The sequence below is a fragment of the Cavia porcellus genome, unplaced genomic scaffold (assembly GCF_034190915.1).
Source record: "Cavia porcellus strain 051 isolate PalLab524CR breed Dunkin Hartley unplaced genomic scaffold, mCavPor4.1 scaffold_24, whole genome shotgun sequence".
NCBI classification, from domain to species: Eukaryota; Metazoa; Chordata; class Mammalia; order Rodentia; family Caviidae; genus Cavia; species Cavia porcellus.
The window spans coordinates 33,325,427-33,344,898 of NW_026947507.1; the positions used below are offsets into that span (position 1 = coordinate 33,325,427).

The 19,472-nt window shown below is 40.4% G+C and overlaps 1 protein-coding gene across 7 annotated transcripts in view; it reads right to left on the reverse strand.

Moving 5' to 3' along the window:
• The window catches only part of Csgalnact1 (chondroitin sulfate N-acetylgalactosaminyltransferase 1), a 315,999-nt gene that overhangs the window by 257,697 nt on the left and 38,830 nt on the right, over nucleotides 1-19,472 (reverse strand). For all 7 annotated transcript variants that reach the window (XM_063234828.1, XM_063234830.1, XM_063234831.1 and 4 more), the window contains one exon: nucleotides 6,406-6,485. The gene's annotated coding sequence lies outside the window, so the exon portion shown is untranslated. The remainder of the gene's footprint in view (nucleotides 1-6,405; nucleotides 6,486-19,472) is intronic.

Genomic DNA, 19,472 nt, shown 5'->3' on the forward strand with positions numbered 1-19,472 from the left:
CTTAGTTCATCCAAAGAGCCACTTAAAAGATTTTTTGGAGCCCTGGTCAAAAGTACAGCTGCTAAGACTTTACATGTTAGAAACAATCTAACAAAGAATGCCCAGATCTTGCAAAGGACCAACAACCACCCCAAAAACTGGCTTCCCAAAGGCCAGAGAATAAGCACCCATTTAATAAGACAAGGGCTCTGGGAGGATGAAGACACAAGCCCAAGCCTTGGAAGATCCAGTGGCTCTCAGGCTCTGGATTCCGTATCACTGCACAGAAGCCTGGCTCTGTACCCGCAGGATGATTCCTTAGGTCACTGTCATCCATCAGCATTCCTGCCCCAACCCCTCCAGCCCTGACTCTGTCTCATGCCCACAAACCAGTCCCCTGCCTACTTGCTGTTTCATCCATTCCCTGCAAACTAGCTTTTCTAGACTGACTTGCCTCTTAGCTGCACTTAGATTTAGATGGAAGCCAGAGTAGCTCTTCCCCTCCTTCCCTCTGCTGTGAATGACCTCTTTGACAACAGTATTATGATTTGAATGTGTCCCTCAATGCTCATTTCCAATGCACGGGTTGAGAGGTGGGATCATGATTGGATTCTGAGGGCTCTGCTCGCATGAACAGATGAATAGATTAATTATGGGAATGGGTTCATGACAGAGTAAGTGTGCTCCTGATAAAGAAAAAGTGCAGTTGGTAGGGGTGGTACATGCCTGTAATCCCAGCAACTTGAGAGACTGAGCAAAGAAAATGTCAAATTTGAGACCATCCTGAGCAATTGAGAAAGACCTTGTCCCCCGATGAAATTTTATAAAGGCTGCACATGTAGCTCATGGTTCCCACTATTTAAAAAAATTACATATATATGACTTTGGGGTTCGCCTCCCTTTCCTCCTCTCAGGTCTCCTCACCTTCCTTCATGGGATGATAGCCCCTTGACTTTAGACTTCACAGCTGCCTGAACTGTTACCCAAGTAAATTTCTGCTCCTTGTAAATTACCCAGGCCATGATGTTCCCTTAATGCAGCAGCACAAACAGACCAAGACAAGTGGCTTTTTCTCCTTCATAATTCCACCAGCCAGGCCTCCCACCACAGCCTCAAGCGCTTCTGGGATCCTCCATGTGGATCCAACTCTTGGCCCTTGGTGATACCAACTCTCTTTGTTCCAGTAGACTTTGCGGTCATCGTGGTTTCCTGCTGTGTTAATCTCTGAAGACCTCATCCTACACAGTTTGGTTTTTCAGCTCTTCTAAATACCATTTAAGTCCTTATACAAAAGCACTTCTGTCTGATTGCATAAGCATGACTAATTCATCCTTCTTTCATATTGCAGTCTTGGCCATGACTTCCCTGATGCTTACCCATCTGACTCAGTATCTTCTCCAAGATTTTTCTCAGAATGCTCTCCTCCCCATTCACATCTAAATCTTTAGTTCTTACTTCGTGAACAAACACCAGTCCCATGAAACTGTACCCTGACAGTAGCCAACACCCTGGCCACCTAAACCTCAGACCCATTTAACTCCAGGTCTCCTGGGATCAGCCACTTTCTACTTCTATCTACCCCTCTCTGAACTCATAAACACCATTAAGTGACTAATTAGGTAGAAGGAAATTTTCTACTAGAAATCACTATGTAACTGGCCTCAAACTAACCTGATATTTTCCTTTTGGCTACAAAGACACAACAGATGCATAAACTAAAGTCAGAACACAATGTTCCAGTAAAGGATTATGCTTTTGGCAATGACCCACATAAATGCAGTAAGTACAGAATGAAAGTCCTTCCTGATGCCTCTTGTTTTGTAGTGACTGGTTTCCATTTCAGGTCTCCCATTCTGAAAGAGATTGTTGTATGATCCTTAGCAACCAACTTCAGAAAGTTCAATTCTCTTAATTAATGTTTCAAAAAGTTGAAAACACGAGTAAAAAAGAGAGAGCTGCATTTAATGAAAATCATGGTGCTGCTGACTCAGAATTAGAGCCAGGACTAACAAACACAATAACTTTCCTAAGCATACAAACACTATTATTTATATACGTAGCTTTGAAAAAATTCATTTAGATAGTGCCCATGAGGTCATCTAGTATAGAGAAGGACATGGATGTCCTTAAATGTTGAATAAACTGCTCAAGGTGATCAACAATCTTAATTTGGACCTCTAAACCCTTCCTTAGTTGCTCGGCTATGGTTTTCCCTTAAGGAAATGCAGGCAGCAATCTCAAGAAAAAGCATAGAAGGAGAAGGAGGAGGAAGAAAAAGAGGAGGAGAAAGAGAAGGAGGAGGAGAAAAAGGAGGAGAAAGAGGAGAAGGAGGAGGAGAAAAAAGAAAAGAAAAAAAGACAAAGTCATAATTCACATGTAATTTCTAAAGTGATCTGCTACACAAATGCACAAGGCACCCAAGAGTTCGTGCTATGCTGCCCAGCCAGCAAGGCTGCCATGCCAAGGCCTGTCTGCAAAACAGCAAGACTGCTCCCACTCAACAGGTCCACTACAAAGTCCATGAGACATTGCTGAGGTGTCCCTGGGCTAGCACAGGTCCCCATCCAAAGCTTGCTGTTCCCCTGCCCACTTGTATTTGGATGCTGAGAGACTGCAGTAATTCAACAGTATGGTTCACAGTGATACAGAGTTCCAATAAAATCTGCCTATTTACACATCAATGTGAAATTCAGTGCATTTCTAAAATACATTGTTAGTTTCCTAAAATCATAGACTTAACTGCAAGAATCTAAGGAATTGAAAAACATCTGAACCACAGTACTTTAATTTAATTTAGATTTCTATTATTTCTTTCCATTCAAGTGTCTGGATGGTTTCATTAGGAAAATTCATGAGGAAAAAAGCACATTTTAGCATTTCAGTCTCATCTTGGCTCCCGTCTCTGCTCTGCCATCAACTTATCATGTGAGTGAAGTGTATTTCACATTCTCTCTCCCTGACCTCAGTCTCTTCCTTGTAAAGCAAGGATGTTGGACTAAAGAAGGCTAAGATCCCCTCTAGGTCTAAAATCCTTCAAATAATTTGACAACACACAGATTCCAGAAAAATAGCTTAAGAAATGCAGGTTTAACTCTTGGCAAAATTAAATCATGATGAAATAAAAATACTGGGTTTTATGTTTCTAAAATTATGTTGGAGGCTCCACTATAGCTCAGGGCAGAGATTTTGAGTTTAAAAGAAACAACAATGTCAAGACAAAGGAACGTGGGTGATTTAGAATCCCCTCCAAAAATTACTAAGGTTTCATATGATGTAACGCACATGGTTTTAAGGAAAAAAATGGGAGTCAGAAGCTTTTTCCTTCAGTACTGAAGATGTGGTAATATTTCTAAATGATCTGGCCTGACAGCATTTGAGGAAGAAAAAATTCAAGCATTATACTGCATGAGATTTCATCCTGTCACGAAGCCATTAGAACTAATGAAAAATGATGGCATTGTTAAGTTTTATTTATGGTTTCTTCTTAATAAAATGAAAAATGGACAGGAAAACACTCTGTATATAAATTTTTAAAGACTTTAAAGATACAAGACCAGTAGTAAGAATATATATGTAGACACAGGCTTACAAATAATTTTTGTCTCTCTAATATGTAAAAGGAACTGTTTATGGCTACTCCTGAGCTGTCCTTTCCCTATGGCCCCAGGAATAACTGAGTACTCTGTACTCTCACATCACCTGGGGAACCTCACAATTTCGGGGAACTATTTTGTCTCCAACCTAATTTAGTTCATACAATTTATTCTAAAAACACTAGATTAGCCTGGAAATAACCTAGTAAAGCAAGATATCATCTATCACTCTTTTAGTCACCTATCCTTAAACCAACTAAATATGCATTCCATTAACCTAAGTTTAAGAACAGGAAAGAAGAAAATAACATTATCTGTTAAGGACTTATCGTGCCCCATGCTTCACAAGATTTATTCCATTTAATGAGACAAATTTTACATGCTTTGAATTCCCTACCATGTCACAATACCTAATAGCTGTAACAGCAGTGCTGTTATTTTCCTAGTAAAAGTCCAGAAATCAAATATTCTAAGTTTTGTGACCCAAAAAGCAATATCAAGGATATTACATGGTCACTTAAATAACAAAAGAGCAATTTCCTCAAATATGTTATTGATAAAGTGTAAAATATTGTTAACAATTGAATAGATTTTTTGTAGTATAGTTCAACTAATAAGGAAGAATGGAATTCTTCCAAAAAAGACAAAATTTTATTTAACTGTGATTCAAAGTTAGTGTTCTCTATACTCAGATTGTAAATATTCAACTTCAAAAACCATTCCTAGCTGGTGGGCCATACGAAAATAGGCAATAAGGCACATTTGCTTGTAGTTTGTGGACCTCTGCTTTCTATCTTACAAAATTCTTTCACTAATTATTCACTCAACTAACCTGATAGTCTTTCAGTTATTGTCCCCCCTCTACAAAAAAAAAAAAATTGGTACTAGTGTCAAGGCCCTTCACTGAACCACAGAGATACAGAAACAGGCAAGTAGGGGTCATTGCACCAAGGACACAGCATGAATTGAAATGAGGTCTGTCCTCAAAGGGCTCACTGCTTATCTGGAGAGAAAGATATTTAACATAACTGGGACAGAGTATGCAACACACTGTGATGAACCTGCAACTTCACTTCCGAGTGCAGATCCCCAAGTATTGAAAGCAGGGTCTCAAAACATTTGTACACTCACATTCCTATTGTCACCATTTACAAGAGCTAGTGAGTAGAAACGACCCACGAGTCCATAGATGAATGAATGGATAAATAAATGAACAATAAAATATTACACTGAACCTACAGTGAACTGTTATTCATACTTTAAAAGGAAAGAAATTCTGGCACATGCTACAACGTGGACATTATGCTAAGTGCAATAAACCAGTCACAAAAAGACAAACACTGTATTATTACATTTCTACAAAGAACCAAGAACAGTCGCATCCGTAGAGACAGGGTGGTGAAATGAAGGGCGATGGCCTGGGGCTGGGGGAGGGGAAGAAGGGAGCTAGTATTTAATGGGAACACAGTTTGAGTTTTGCAGTATGAGGAGTTCTGGTGACCCATTGATGACACAAAGCAGTGCACTTCAAAAACTGTTAACCTGGTAAACTGTACATTAAAAGTATTTCACACCCATTTAAAAACTTTGGTGAGGATTATTTTTCACTTTAAAGTGAGACATAAGTCAGAAAATATAATTTTTTAAAAACATATAAAACATTTAACACAGATCTAGGCTCAGAATTTAACGCTCTTACGTCCAGCTGTGTGGTCACCACGAACAGCTCTCATGAGTTTGTGGTCAGCTTTGAATTGAACTTGGGGGTTGGCACGCCATGGCCCCTTACTGCCACGGCATCCCTTCCTTATGGATAAGCCTCGCTTGACAAGCTTTCTCACTTAATCCTTTCCTTCTTTGCATCTCATGTCACACGGTCTATGTCTATGAATGGAAACAGGACAAACAGGACGTGAACCAGGTGACAGAGTTACACCTACACATAGTGAAATTAAATATCCTATTAATTATTTAATTAAAACATCCTATGGTCCCATCTCTTTCTGTAACTGTCTTCAATTTCTTGAACAAACTTTTTTTTTCATTTTGGTACTGGGAATCGAACTCATGACCTCATGTTTGCCAGGTAGGTATTATGCTGCTGAGCTACATCCCCAGCCCTTCAACAAACTTTGTTAAAGCAGAAACCCAATATATGCTAAATTAAATGATTAACCACTAGAAGCTTTCAATCTAGGAGAAAGCAATCAATTGCTAATTTAGAAATAAACAGAGTTCCTGGAAATATTTGATGTGAATTTCCTATACTAATGTAGTTACTCAAATGAAATCTAGGCTTCTTCATTTTCTTTGTAAAAGTACATATTTTCTTAGTAAAAGTAAAAAAAAAAATCATTTTCCAACATCCATTGAAGCTAGGAATGGCCAATGAAACATCAGTAGAAATCTGCAGGATTTCTAATGGAATCTTAAAGAAAGCTTACTCAGCTTGCAACTATACTTTTGACCTCCACTGTACCACCTTCTTCCACCAGTGAACTGCCAGAGCCATCTTGAATTCATGAAGAAAAGAGACCAAGAGAATATCAGTTACCCTGATATCTCTAAGACAGCAAGGTAGTTCTGCCAACCGTCTATTTCCAGCCTTCTTGTTAATAAAATAAATCAAATGCAGTTCCTAAAATAGCACCTCTAAGATACTGAAAGGTCCTGTATCTCATGAAGCAACATACCTAATTCATTATAAAGATGTTACAGGATAATGATGATGATGATGGCGGCAGTGGCCATAACAATAACAAAGATGATGCTAATATTATTTTTGAAAGACATCCTAAATACTATGCAGTGAGGCACAAAAAGATTAATTTACCCAAGGTCTCATGACAAATAAGTGGTAAGGGCAGGCTTTGAATCCAGGCAGTCTGGCTCCAGCATCCTTGCTTTTATCCACTGTAAGACATTAAAAACAAATGCATAAACCATTAGTCACAGTGCAAACTAATCTATGCAGATATAACAATATATTTAACAGCTTTGTTGATTCACTAATGAAATTTCTTATCATATGTCATCCCTAAATTGCTCCTCTCTTCAAAGAATCCTTTCATTTAGGAACTGAAGTTCTTATAGGTCTGGCCAAATATTTAATTGGTCTCATGAATACTTTATGTATTACATTAAATATATGTGCCCTACTGCCACAGTCTCCCAACAGATGTCCTTGCTTCTATGGTCCCTTCTCCCCACCATCAAACACACCCAGTGCTGCCAGATTAGTTACCTTGCCGCCCACCACTACCCTTTCAAAAGATCTTCAGCTGATCCTGTTGCCTAAATAAACTCCACACTCTTACATCTGCTCAAAGGCCCCTTCCCACCTTCTCACCACCCCATATTCCAATCCTTCAGACAATCTAAGCCCTTAGTTGTGCTCCTCAATCACCTGGAACTTTCCATTCCAGACCTTGTCACATACTTCTCAGGGAACTAGGATGGACATCCCTCTCAACCCCACCCACCTGTTCACACCCGGTCTGGTCCTCAAAACTTAAGTCAGTTTGTGCTAAGTTACAGTCGGACAGCAGAAATAAATTCTGGTGCTCTATTGCATAGTAGGGTGACTACGGATAATGATAATGTATTAAACACCTCAAAAGCACCTAGAAGAAAAGACTTCAAGTGTTTTAACCACAAAAATGATATATGCTTAAGGCAACAGAAATATTGACTTTTATCTGGATTTCATACCATGCACACATGTATCAAAACATCACGTGGTACCCATTAATATGCACATTCTTTATGTTCATTAAAAAACTAAACATATTTTTAAAAGTCAAATTGAAGAAAACTAAGTGCTTTTTGGATTGATCTATTAAGGACATGTTGTTAAATGTATGATAGAACACTTAATCTGAAAACAAACATATTCACATTAGTTTTATATATTTCTATTAAAATAACTATTCTTTTTATATGTGCTTAAAATCGAACTGTCAGGAAAAAAACTTCAAGTCAAATGTCTCCCTTGCCATGTTAATCACTCCTTATGAGCAAACGCTGAGCTGTCATAGGTCTGGATCGGGAGGAAAAGTGCTGAGAATCAGGGTCTCCCGAAGGAGAACAGGTATTCATCCAGCCCTGAGAAATCCCCACCCAGACCAAGGGCAAGGACTTCCCAGCCCCTATCATCCACCTTAAGGTTGTTTTATTTCCCTCTGCAGCTCATCTGCAATAACCACCATGGACAGTCTTCAAGCTAACACCACTTCACAAAAAGAAACTTTATAACCTAAAGGATGCATAGGAAAGAGGAAGGAAAAAAGCCACGGGAAACATCTACCAGTGCCTGAGAGACGGTGCAGTATGCAGCTGCTGCCTTTCTACAACCCAAGCGAGATCAGTCCAGAAGGTAACTCATTCAAGGTTGTCACATCACAAGAAGGGGCTTACCCTTCATTGGCTTTTCTTACTTTCAAGACCCTTACATAACCTGAGAACTGATTCCTACCAACTGCATGGCAGGGCACAGCAAAACAAAGTTCACTCAGTGCAAGGAATTCCCTCACCTTCTGCCGGTCTCAGTGATTGACACAGAGTTATCAAAACATTTACTCAAAACACTCTATCGTAATCTAAATCAAGTCATGCAAATATCCAGCCCTAGAGCTCTTCAGTAAAGTTTAACTGTCTTCAAGGAAAATTCCAGCAGTGTTGTTCAGGAAACTGCCCATGCCAGCTTTCTTTTGTCCCAGAAGCCTCTTCCACAGGTGGATGGCTAACTGCCTGTCCCATTTTTCTGTGAGCTTGTGGATTCTGGAAGGCAGCATCGATGTCTGAGCTGCTTTTCCCACTCCTCAGGAAAACTAACACATTTCAATGCACATAGGTTTCATTTTTAAAGTTTTGAATGAATGCAAGAATGAGAAGATTTAATGGTTAATCAGGCAGGTCAATTAATCATTCTCACTCTCCCTATCTCCCCTACCCCCACCAGGACCTGAAAGAAACAGCACCAGATATTTGTGTTGCCAAAGAGAAGAGAACAAAGGTTACTGGGGTATTTGCATCACACCCCTTCTGGATGCCTCATATATTATTAAATGGAAGTGAAAACTGGCATTTTTCCAAATACAATATTCAATTAATGTTGGGGTTTTTTTAACTTAAAAATAGATTTCTTACCAACCAAAGCCAGGATGAGATATACTTCTTACCACTAATAAAAAGTCCTAAGTTTTTCAAAAGACTTGAAGAAAAGAAAATTCCCACATTGCTTGTTGGTGGGAATGTAAATCAGTGAAGCCATAATGGAAAACTGTATCAATACTCTGCAAAAAACTAAAACTAGAACCACCATATGATCCAGCAATTTCACTTCCAGATAGATCTCTAAAGGTAATAAAGTCATTTTCTCAAAAAGGTAAGTGTGCCGCAGCATTATTTACAGTCACTAAGATATGAAAACGACCTAAGCTAGCAATGGAACTACGATAATGTACGTGCCACTGCTCTCCATAAATAAGGCACAGGCATTGTTCCTGGGGTTTGTGGGCCAAAGCCTGGCTCAGCCCATATCTACACTGCCACACACAGAACTTCCTCAACATCCTCAAAGCCAGCATTACTTCCTAAAAGGAAAACTGCAACGGAGGCGGATGAAAACCTCAGAGAGCACTCAGGCCACCTCAGTGCAGGCAGCCAAGCAATTGAAAAATACAGGTATTAAAATCCGAAACTGGAACACACTGAATCAGGTTGAAAGTTCCAGTCCAAAGTCCATAAAACTCCCAGAAGCACCTCGTGTTAGCCTCTAAACACAAGGAAAGAAGAGGAATCATTTTGATGGGGGAAAAGTGCCTAATAACAATAAATGTCAGCCACGAGCAACAGGGACATCGGGAGGTCAGGGTCCCCGTGAGTGTGACGTCTAAGCTGCAAGAAGTGTGCTGTGAGCCCTCGCTTCCCTCCTGGGAATGTAAGGACAGTACTCAGGCTAAAAATATTTCTTTTTCTTTTCTATTTTAAAGGGGATAAAACAAAACAGAAAAAAGCAGATCAGAAGAAAACAGGATTTCAAAGCAAGACAACAGGGGATCAACAGTGGCTACCATAATGTCTCTTGTTTTCTTCTAAATAGTTTTTTGTATCTTCACACATAATGAATTCATACCAAACAAAATAGTATAAAACTGATCAAAACAGAATAATGAAGGCATTACAGGCCTTCAAAACCAGACAATAGGGAAATCAACATTGGCTACCGTAATATCTCTTGTTCTCCTCAAAATAGCTGTCCATACCTTCATGAATGTTGAAATTAAATAATACAAAACAGACTATAACCATTCTAAGCAAATAAAAGCTTTACTGGATTTCACAGCATGATGATAGGAAATCAGCAATGGCTACCATAATGCCTCTTTTTCTTCAAAGTAGTTCATACCATCACACATAATACAATCAATTCTTGTAGACTGTTTAAAAGTTCTAGGCACGTATAAGCCTCTACATGTACATCTATCCTTTCTGCATCAGAGGGAAAAACAAAACAAAACAAAAATGAATTACTAGTAAAACAAGAAAGAAAAATAAATAACAATAGCAAAGAGCCCAAAACAACAATAGGCCTTCAAAGCAAGGTGGTAGGAACATAACTAAAGTTGTTATTTTACATAATGATCTTCAAAAGAGTTCTTCAAATTACCAGACACAAACATGCAAAATTGATCCAATCCTATAAATGTTAGCTGTTTTGTTCCAAGAATAGAATTTGTAGCACAATCATCTTAGATATCTTATGTGTATTTTTATATTTTTCTTTTCCCTTCCTTTTTTTTTTCTCCTTTTCCCTGCGTTCGCCCCCCTTGAGCAGACTCTAAAAATATTTCACAATAGGGAAACACGCCACCGAAGGATGTGTGAGAAACAGGAAGGATGGGAGCTGGAGGAGCTCTTAGCAGCTCTGCCACGGGTCCACGCAAACGAGGCCACTGACTTTCCAATCTAGAGACCAAAACAGCCCAAGCCAGGTCAATCTAGAAGGTAGCTCAAAAATAAAAAGAGAAAAAGGTAAGCAGGAGTTGAAAACACTCACAGTGTCAGTGGAAATCTGGCACTGAAGCCAGGAAATTCTCCGTTGATTGACAGATTAAGTAGTTCTGTGTCCAAAGGCACAGTATAATTAAGCCTACCAAACTGCAAATTTAAATCCCATTGAATACCTCTGCGAACCTGGGGACCCAATAAAACCATGATAGCCAACTTATTTACCACTATTTCCTTTACCATTGCTCCATTTAATATAATGACACGCATGTGCAATAGGCCAGAGGCTGGCGAATAATCCCTGTACTGTGTGTATCTGAGATGGGTGCTATTGCTTTATTTAAAGTGTCACTGATCATAAACAAGGGTTGCAGAAAAGATCATTCTGGAGTAGGCGTTCTCTACAATTATCACACAACGAGTACACTTCTGAGGGTAAAAGGAGTCCCCATTAATAACCGTGCTCAGACCACTAATGCAAACTGAGACTGTCACAGAGAAATCAAAGTATAAAATCACCCTCCTGTAGGGCCACCTACAAACAAAACCCGTAATGGAGAATGAGACAAATAGGAGAGGCATAACATTTTTTTAAAATCCATTTTTAAAAACCCAAATCTCTATTAGATATAGACACAAAATTTCTCTCTAGCTCCATACTGAAAAAATGTGGGCTAAGTAGATACTGAGCAGAAGACAGTGAGATAGTGCTGGAGGAAAGCAGTTTAGTTTGATTCTTGGGTCAAGGATGGTAACACATCCTTGCTCTGTGTGTTTATGTTTTAACGTTGACTTATACTAAAGGTGGTCTCCACACAACAGAATGGGCAAGGCATTCACACACGCATTAGAAGTTGTTACAGTTTGGATGTGGTTTGCCCCTCCAAAACTTATGCTGAAATTTGGTCTCCAAAAGAACGGTGTGGAGAGGAAGTGAAAACTTTACAAAAATGTCTGGGTGATGTGGCTCCACCCTCCTGACGGGATCAATGCCCTTCTCACAGGAGTGAGTGAGTTCTCTTGGGATGGGGTTAATTATCACAAAAGCGGGTTGATACAAACAAAAGTTCAGCTTCCTTAGCTTTCCCTGGTTTCCTTTGCTTCTGTGACTCCTGCTGCCCTTTCACTGTGTTATGAATTAGCAAAATGCCTTTCCCAGAAGCCAAATCAATGTTGGCACCGTGCTCTTGGACTTCCCAGCCTTCAGAACCACAAGCCAAAACAAACCTCTTTGTCTTATAAATTACCCAATCGGTGGCATTGTGTTGTTGCAATACAAAATGAACCAAGAGAAGCATCCTAGTTCAGTCTCCACAAATCCATCTCCCCTCATTCAATCAGAGCAGCAGCAACCTCACTGCATCAGGAGGGACACCATTAACATGAGCTATTATAATACCTACCAAGCAGGCCCTCTGCAGCTGATTCATTGAAGACTGACTGCCCAGGATTTCAGGGTCTTTTCCTGAAACCCATGTGGGTTTTACCATGATTATTACTCAGCAGTGCACAAAGGAAGGAAAGCTTTCCTCATAAACCACAAAGTGAAATAAAGCCATATAGTTCCAATTCTTTACTGCAAAATCTGTTACCCAATGGCTCAAAGTGGGACAAGAAGGTCATGTCCACTGTGTATGTGAACTGTTGCACTAAACGTACTGAATTTTAGATAAACCAGTGAGACTAAGCACTGGATCCCAAGAGACAGGGTGCAATACAGCTAGTGGGTGGTCAGGAAAGCTTCCTCCCTTCCTTTCTTCCCTCCACTTTTACTCAGCATTGTCTTCTCTTCTTGTGTGGTTTGAATCCACAGACAGCACAGAAACTGGAGGAAAAAGCACACCTGTCCACTTGGAGTGGATGAAAGCAAGTGCACCCTAATCCTAGCAAAATGTAGTCCCCCTCATCCTTCTCAAGTTTTCCCAAAAAACATGTAACTTGTAACCCATTAACTTCTCACGCTAGTGGACTTGAAAGTGCTCTTCAGCTACTCTGCTCTTGAGTTTGTTTCATCAGGTGAATCTGGTCATAGGGCATATACATCCCAGAGGGAAAAAAATGCCACACAGCCTATGGAAAAGCACCAGAAAGCTGACCGACGGTATTTATGTTTGTGTCCATATGAGACGAGAGATTGGAGCTGCTGAGGGTAAGATCAGAAATAAGAGTCAGGGCTGGATTCAAGAATATGCTGCCTTAAATGCTGATAAAGTGCTTGCAGAAAGATAGGTACATCTTTTCCAGGAAGAAATTAGCTCATCTTTAGGTCTTACGGAAAGGAATTAATTACATATGTTCAGTAACCCTTCCATGCACCTTGATATTAGAGTTCATTTCCATTTGGCAAATACTTTATATGCCCAGTTACAGCTTCCTTCAGAGAACATATTCTGATATTCTGAGAAATGCATCATTAGATCAAGTCATTGTGTGAACATCGTGGGTGTACTTATGCACCCTAAGATGGCTGCAACATCACCAGGTGACAAAATTTTTTAGGGTCATCAGTCACTGGCTACAACATGGCAAGATGGCACAAGACTAAATATATAATTCCGGGGGTGCTGCCCTTAGCTCCAGGAATACAGCGCCAGGAGGGCAAGCCCCTGCCCTCAAGGGGCACACTGTATTCTGATGAGGGGAAGAAGAGACCAGAAAACAAACAAAAACTAGCAGTTCTATAGTTCTTGGAAGAAAATTGAGAGAATAAAGCTGCTGTAGCACTGGTGGGGTGGCTGAGGAAGCCTCCCTGAGAAGGCACACACCTGCCATCCTAGCACTCTGGGAGGCTGAGTCAGGAAGATGGCATGTTTGAACTCAGTCCAGGCAATTTAGCGACACATTGACATCCTGTCTCAGAATTTTACAACGTAATAGTAATAAAACTTTAAAAAGCTGGGGAGAGGGCTCAGTTCAAAGGCCCTGAGTTCAATCCCCAGTGCTGCAACAGTAATTAAATCGCAATAGTAGCTTTTTTTATAGAGACAATGACAAGCACCCCGAGGCTGGGAAGCAACTGCCAAGCTCAGTATCCCAGAAAGCCAGGAAGGCTCGGTGCTGTGAAGAGGAATGGATCACCCGGGTGGTGGTGCTCTTAGCAGGAGAGGGCTGGGAGCTGCTGAGGTTCCTGTCTGCCCCAGACTCCCAGGTGACCATCCGCAGGGCAGCCTGGGCAACAGGATCTCTCCAGGCTTCCTGAATAGTCTGAATGTGCAGCCCTGCTACAGATCCACACCAGGAGAAACAGTACGAGTGCCAGGCAGAGTCTCGGGCGCTCGGGGTTGGAGGCTGTCTGTAGGTTTCTAAAGACTGCTTGAGAACATTCGCTCCAGCCAGAATCCAGATGAAATGCACAGTGGCAATGTAAATAACTAATTACTTCTTGTTCTCACTTCACAGCTTGCAAGGAGGCAAGACAATGTGTGTGAAATATTTATTCCCCATAGGCTTAAGCTTTCCTCCTTAAGGAATACTTCTTGAATAATATCACAACTAACTAGCTTAATCTATATCCCTGGAAATTATCTGTGAATTCTGATTTAAGGTGTTAAAAATACTCCAAAAAGCCATAAATTAATTATAATTGTCTCTGTCATTCCATAAAATTCATAATTAAAAATTAACACAGCATGACTACATATGGGGAGTGACTAGGGTTTATAATCCACATGTCAAGAAATAATTACCAGCTGAGAGTCCATTAGGCAAGATTGCTGCAGTCATCTAGTTTATTTTATAGCACGTATCATAAAGCAATAAAGTCATCTGTAGGAAGGATGGATCCTGTTAAAGAAGTGGATCACTGCAAGGATCCTGTGCTTGGTGTCAGGAAGCATGCCAAATTCAGGCAGCAGAATGGACAGCTCATTTATCAAAATAGTTTACTTCTTTCATGTAAAAATAATCTGAAGTAAACATGACACAATGCTAATATTTATTAATTCCAGAAAGGAGTACACGTGAGCCTGCTGTATTACTTTCTGTGCTTTTCAGTATGAAAAGAGAGAGAGAAGTGTAAAAAAATCATTCACTCAACACTTCTCGCATAATATGTTAAACGGGGTAGAAACCGGGTAATCGCTTCTTCCACTACTGTTTGCCAGTTTCAAAGGCGATGCTCCTGAATCCATCACTAGCCCTGGGGCTCTTCCATCAGCCCATGAGAGCCAAAGAGGGTGCCTCCTCCTAAATTGTCCATGTCACACTGCCCTGCTTGACTCTCTTGCATCATCACTATTGCAAGGTCCTCTAGAAATTCATTTCCTAAAACCACTGCCAGAAAACAGTATGAGTCGGACCATGTGCACTTTCTTTCAGAACGATCATCTCTATGTTTCATGGCTCTACCAACTCCCTGCTGTTGTTTGAGAAAGCTTTGGGTCAATGTTCACATTTTTATTTTCTTTCTTAATTTATGATTTCAATAGAAACATACTTCCAAGGCAATATAACTGCAAGATCTTATATGTATTTAAAGGATAATTCATAGTCCTCGTGCCAACTAGGGCCCCATAAAAAATAGTCATCAAAAATGATAGTTGAATTGGGGGGGATGTAAGTTTTAATATTGATATAGATCTACAAATGTTTATCAATCAAATTTGCAGCAGTAGAAAATATTTCTCTCATGATGGAAGGTGATGTAAGGAAAATTTAACAAGTGAGACAGAGGAAGAGATTCTAGCAAATTCAGCAATAAATTTTGGGAGGGTCCACTTCTGTGATGAAAAAGTGGATCAAATCCTATGTGCTGCACAGCAGGAAGTAATGTGTTTCAACACTGAGGCTTCTACATAAATCAGCATCACAAATAAACATATTTGGAAGCTTTTACAGTATGAAACCCTAAATAAAAAATATTATCAAATCTAAACACTTGTATTTCAGAAGCTTAATTGCCAAATGCATGGTAGGCTGTAAAAAGACAAGGCAGAGAAGGAAGATGCCCAAGAACCTGCAGGCTGCACTGGGTGCTGGCTGGAGCACTGACTTGTCATCTCTCGGCAGACTGAGCCTCACTCACGGAAGTTACTTCTATTCCAAACTGGTGGCCCATGGGGGATCAGTATGACACATGACATGCCCACAGAGGTACTCTTCCCCAGGGCACCTCATGGTGCCCTGCATGCTTTGGTATAGTTTGGATTTTAAGTGTCCCCCAAAAGCTTAAGCATTGGGGGCTTAGTCTTCAATGTGGTGTGTTCAAAGGTGGAGCTTCTGGAAACTGATTAGTTAACTTCATCAAAGTACAGATTCACTGATGGAGTCATAGTGGATGGCATTACTTGAGATGATGAGATTATTAGAAGATGATGAGAATTAGGATGTGTGGCCTAGTTAAAGGGAGTAGGTCATGGAGCAAGACCTGGGAAGATTACATCCTGCTCTTTCCAGCACCATCTCTCTCTCTCTCTCCCTCTCTCTCTCTCTCTCTCTCTCTCTCTCTCTGTCTCTCTCCCCTCTCTCTTTTCTAGTTTCCACCAAAACTAGCAGCTTTTTTTCTCCATGCCCTTTTACCATGATGTTTCTACCTCACCATATGCCTAAAATAAATGAAGCCTGTCAACCATGGACCAAAACCTCTAGATCAAAAGTCAAAACAAACCTTTCTTCCTTCAAGTTGCTATTTTCAGGTATTTTGTTATCACAACAGAAAACTAACTAACATACTCTTCCAAACTAGAAAAAAGTGCCAGATGTGGTGGACTGCCTGGAGTCCTGGGAGCCTGGAAGCTGAGGCAAAGAATCACAAGTTTGAGCCCAGTTTAGGCAGTTTGGGAAAACATGTCCTAAAACAAAATAAAGGGCCAGACATACGGCTCATCAGCACAGCACCTGCCTAGAAGCGCGAGGTTGTGAGTTTGATTCCCAGTACCAAAACAACAACAAAAATAAATAAAAAGAGCTGAGAAATGCAGCTCAGTGTGAACGCTTGTGGTGCAACTCTCAGTACCAAAAACCATTTTCTAAACCAACTGGAAAAGAATAAATTAACAACGTGCAGTGTTTTTTACGTGCCAGGCCCAAACACGACTGTGCTAAAGCACAACATCACTTACTCCCCCATCTAATTATAACACTGTACCCTTAGGCTACCTCTGCCCATGCCCCTCTCCAGAACTCTCTCCAGCCTCTGATAACCACCATTCTACTCTTGGCAACTATGAGATCAACTCTTTAGATCCCTCGTACAAGTGAGATCATGCATTACTTGTCTTTCTGTGTCTGGCTTATTTCACCTAGCTTAATGTCTTCTAGGCTCATCCATGTTAATGCGAATGACAGGGTTTCATCATTTTTATGGCCCAATATTATTCCACTGTGCATATGAACTGCATTTTTGCCATCCATTCATCTGGTGATGGGCATTTAGGTTGATTTCATATTTTGGCCATTGTGAACAGTGCTGCAGTGAATGTAGGACTGCAGATGTCTCTCTGAATACTGATTTCATTTTCTCTGGATATTTTCAATGCACGGCATCGACCTCCAGTCACTATTACTCTGTTTCTGAAATTCATTCTGCTTGTTCTCCAAGAGCCTTGTAGTGCTTCTTTTGCTTCTGCCGAACTCTGCACAGCCTCAAGGCAGTCCTATAAAGTTCTTTCTTATCTCTACCAAATCTTCAGCCACTACCATCAAAAAAGAGGGAAAACTTTTTTACAACCACCTTCCTAGTTAAAACAGTGCCAAAACCAAACAACAATAAATAAATAAATAAAATAAAAACCCACTTGGACGGGTAACTTCTTCACCTCACTAAAGACAAGTGAGTCGCTCACTCAGATGACTGAATGGACAGCAACACAGAGGTATATACAAATATGTGAGGAAGACCAAGCTTGACAAGAAGTATCCGGAGTATAATTGTAAACAATGAACCCAGTAATTGTAGACTAATGTACAGCTCAGGGTGAATTCTATGTAGAAGATGCAGAAATATTGTTGTAAAGAAGAATGGTGACAGTAAAGAAATATTTCCAAGAAACATTCTGGAATCTTTTTTGGTCCCATATTTCTAATACCTTGTCTCATCTCTCTTAGGGAAGTTCACCTGATTAGTCTGCACTCTGCTAGGGTTTGTATCTAGATGTCCCCTCAAAGCCTCATGCTCTTATTGGTGGGATTTTTCAAAGGTGGCAGGATTTGGGGCATGAATATGGATTAAAGGTGTAAGCTAAATCCTTATCACCAAAGGTGATAGCTAAATTAGTCCACTGATTGGTTTAGAACAGTTCTGGGTGTGGATAACAGGAAGGCCCACCCTGGGTGTGGGTGGTACCACCCAATAGGCTTGTAGCCTGAATGGAATAAAAGAGAAAGGAAGGTCTGATGCTGCTGATGCTTCTCTGCTCCCTGCCTACTCTGCCATGGACTGTTTCTCCTCTGCCCCCTGCCATGCTGCCCTGCCTTGGAGCCAGCCAACTATGAACTGAAACCTCTACAAACTGTGAGCTAAAATAAACCTTTCCTTCTTTAACTTTAGGTGTCAGGTAATTTTTCTCAGCAAGGATAAAAGCAACTAATACACACTCAGACAATCCCTTTATTCTAATTCCTCTAAATTCCCATATAATGGTTTGTGCTCTCCTAAGGGATCCTGAATTATGTCATGAAGAAGTGCCTCTTGGCTCTCTGAAGAGTACAGAGAGCAGATGGATGATTTTTTGCCTCAATGAGGCAGGCCATATAAAAGATAAAACTTATTTGGGAAACATAAATGAAAGTATTATAGGAAAGGAAGGTCATGAAGGATTCAGGAAGGAGATAACACTGTAGGGAGTATTAAAGGATGAGCTAGAGTCCTACAGAAGTAACTTTAGGAAAGAGGGGTAAAGATTGTCGAAATGGTCTAAGTTGAATAGTGCTCCCCCACCAAAAAATATAGTGATTCTAACCCTTAGTACCTCAAAATGTGAATTAGGAAATATGGTCACTGCAGATATAATTACATAAGATGAGGTCATAATAGAACACAGTAGGACCCTAAACCAGCAAGAAGACGGCCAAGTGAGGACAGAGACAGGAAGAACACAACGTGACAGTTGAAACAGGTGTTCAAATACAGCAACTAAAGCCAAAGGAGCAAATACTGCCAGCAAACCACAAAAAGACAGGAAGAGCCGGGGAAGAATTAGTTCCCTTACAGCTGTGACAGGGAGCACGGCCCTGAAGGGGCCTCGAGTTTTAGTCTAGTCTCTGGAACTGCACAACAACGACTTTCTATCATTTCAGTCATACAGCTTGTGGTAGAAAGCAGGGTATCCCTTTTCAGAAATGCCTGGGACCAGAAGTGTTTCCGATTGGGGGATTTCTCCAGATTTTTAAATATTTGTGTAGACTTTACCGGTCAAGCATTCCTAATCTGAAAATGCAAAATTTTAAAATGCTCCAAAAGCAGAACACAATGCTCAAAAAATGTCATATTTTAGATAATTTTGGATTTTGAATTTTCAGATTAGGGATATTTAAGTTGCACTTTGTTGTGGAAACTCTCTAAGAAATTAATAAAGTAGGGAATGGAAGGTGGGGGGAATCACTGTATAAAGAAGCCACAAGACACAGTCAAAAAACATCTTTCCTGACCCTGCTGAGAACCTGTGTCTTACTTTACTTACAAGATGCAAGACACCCAGGAGGAGCTCACCTCTGCGTCCTCATCTCTGCACACGAAGGGCTCTCTAGCTTCACTGTGCTTCTTTTCATCTTGTCTTTCACAGCATGAGCTCTTTCTCCTTTCAAAGGCTTTCTCACCTGTAAGTTCTATACAGTTACTTCCCACTTTTCTCAATGTCTTGCTCCAACAATTTTTTGTTATTGTTGTTGTCTGTTAGGTAAACCATGAATATTGCCTGCAATTCTTACTCCTCCTCTTTAGTGACCCTCCCA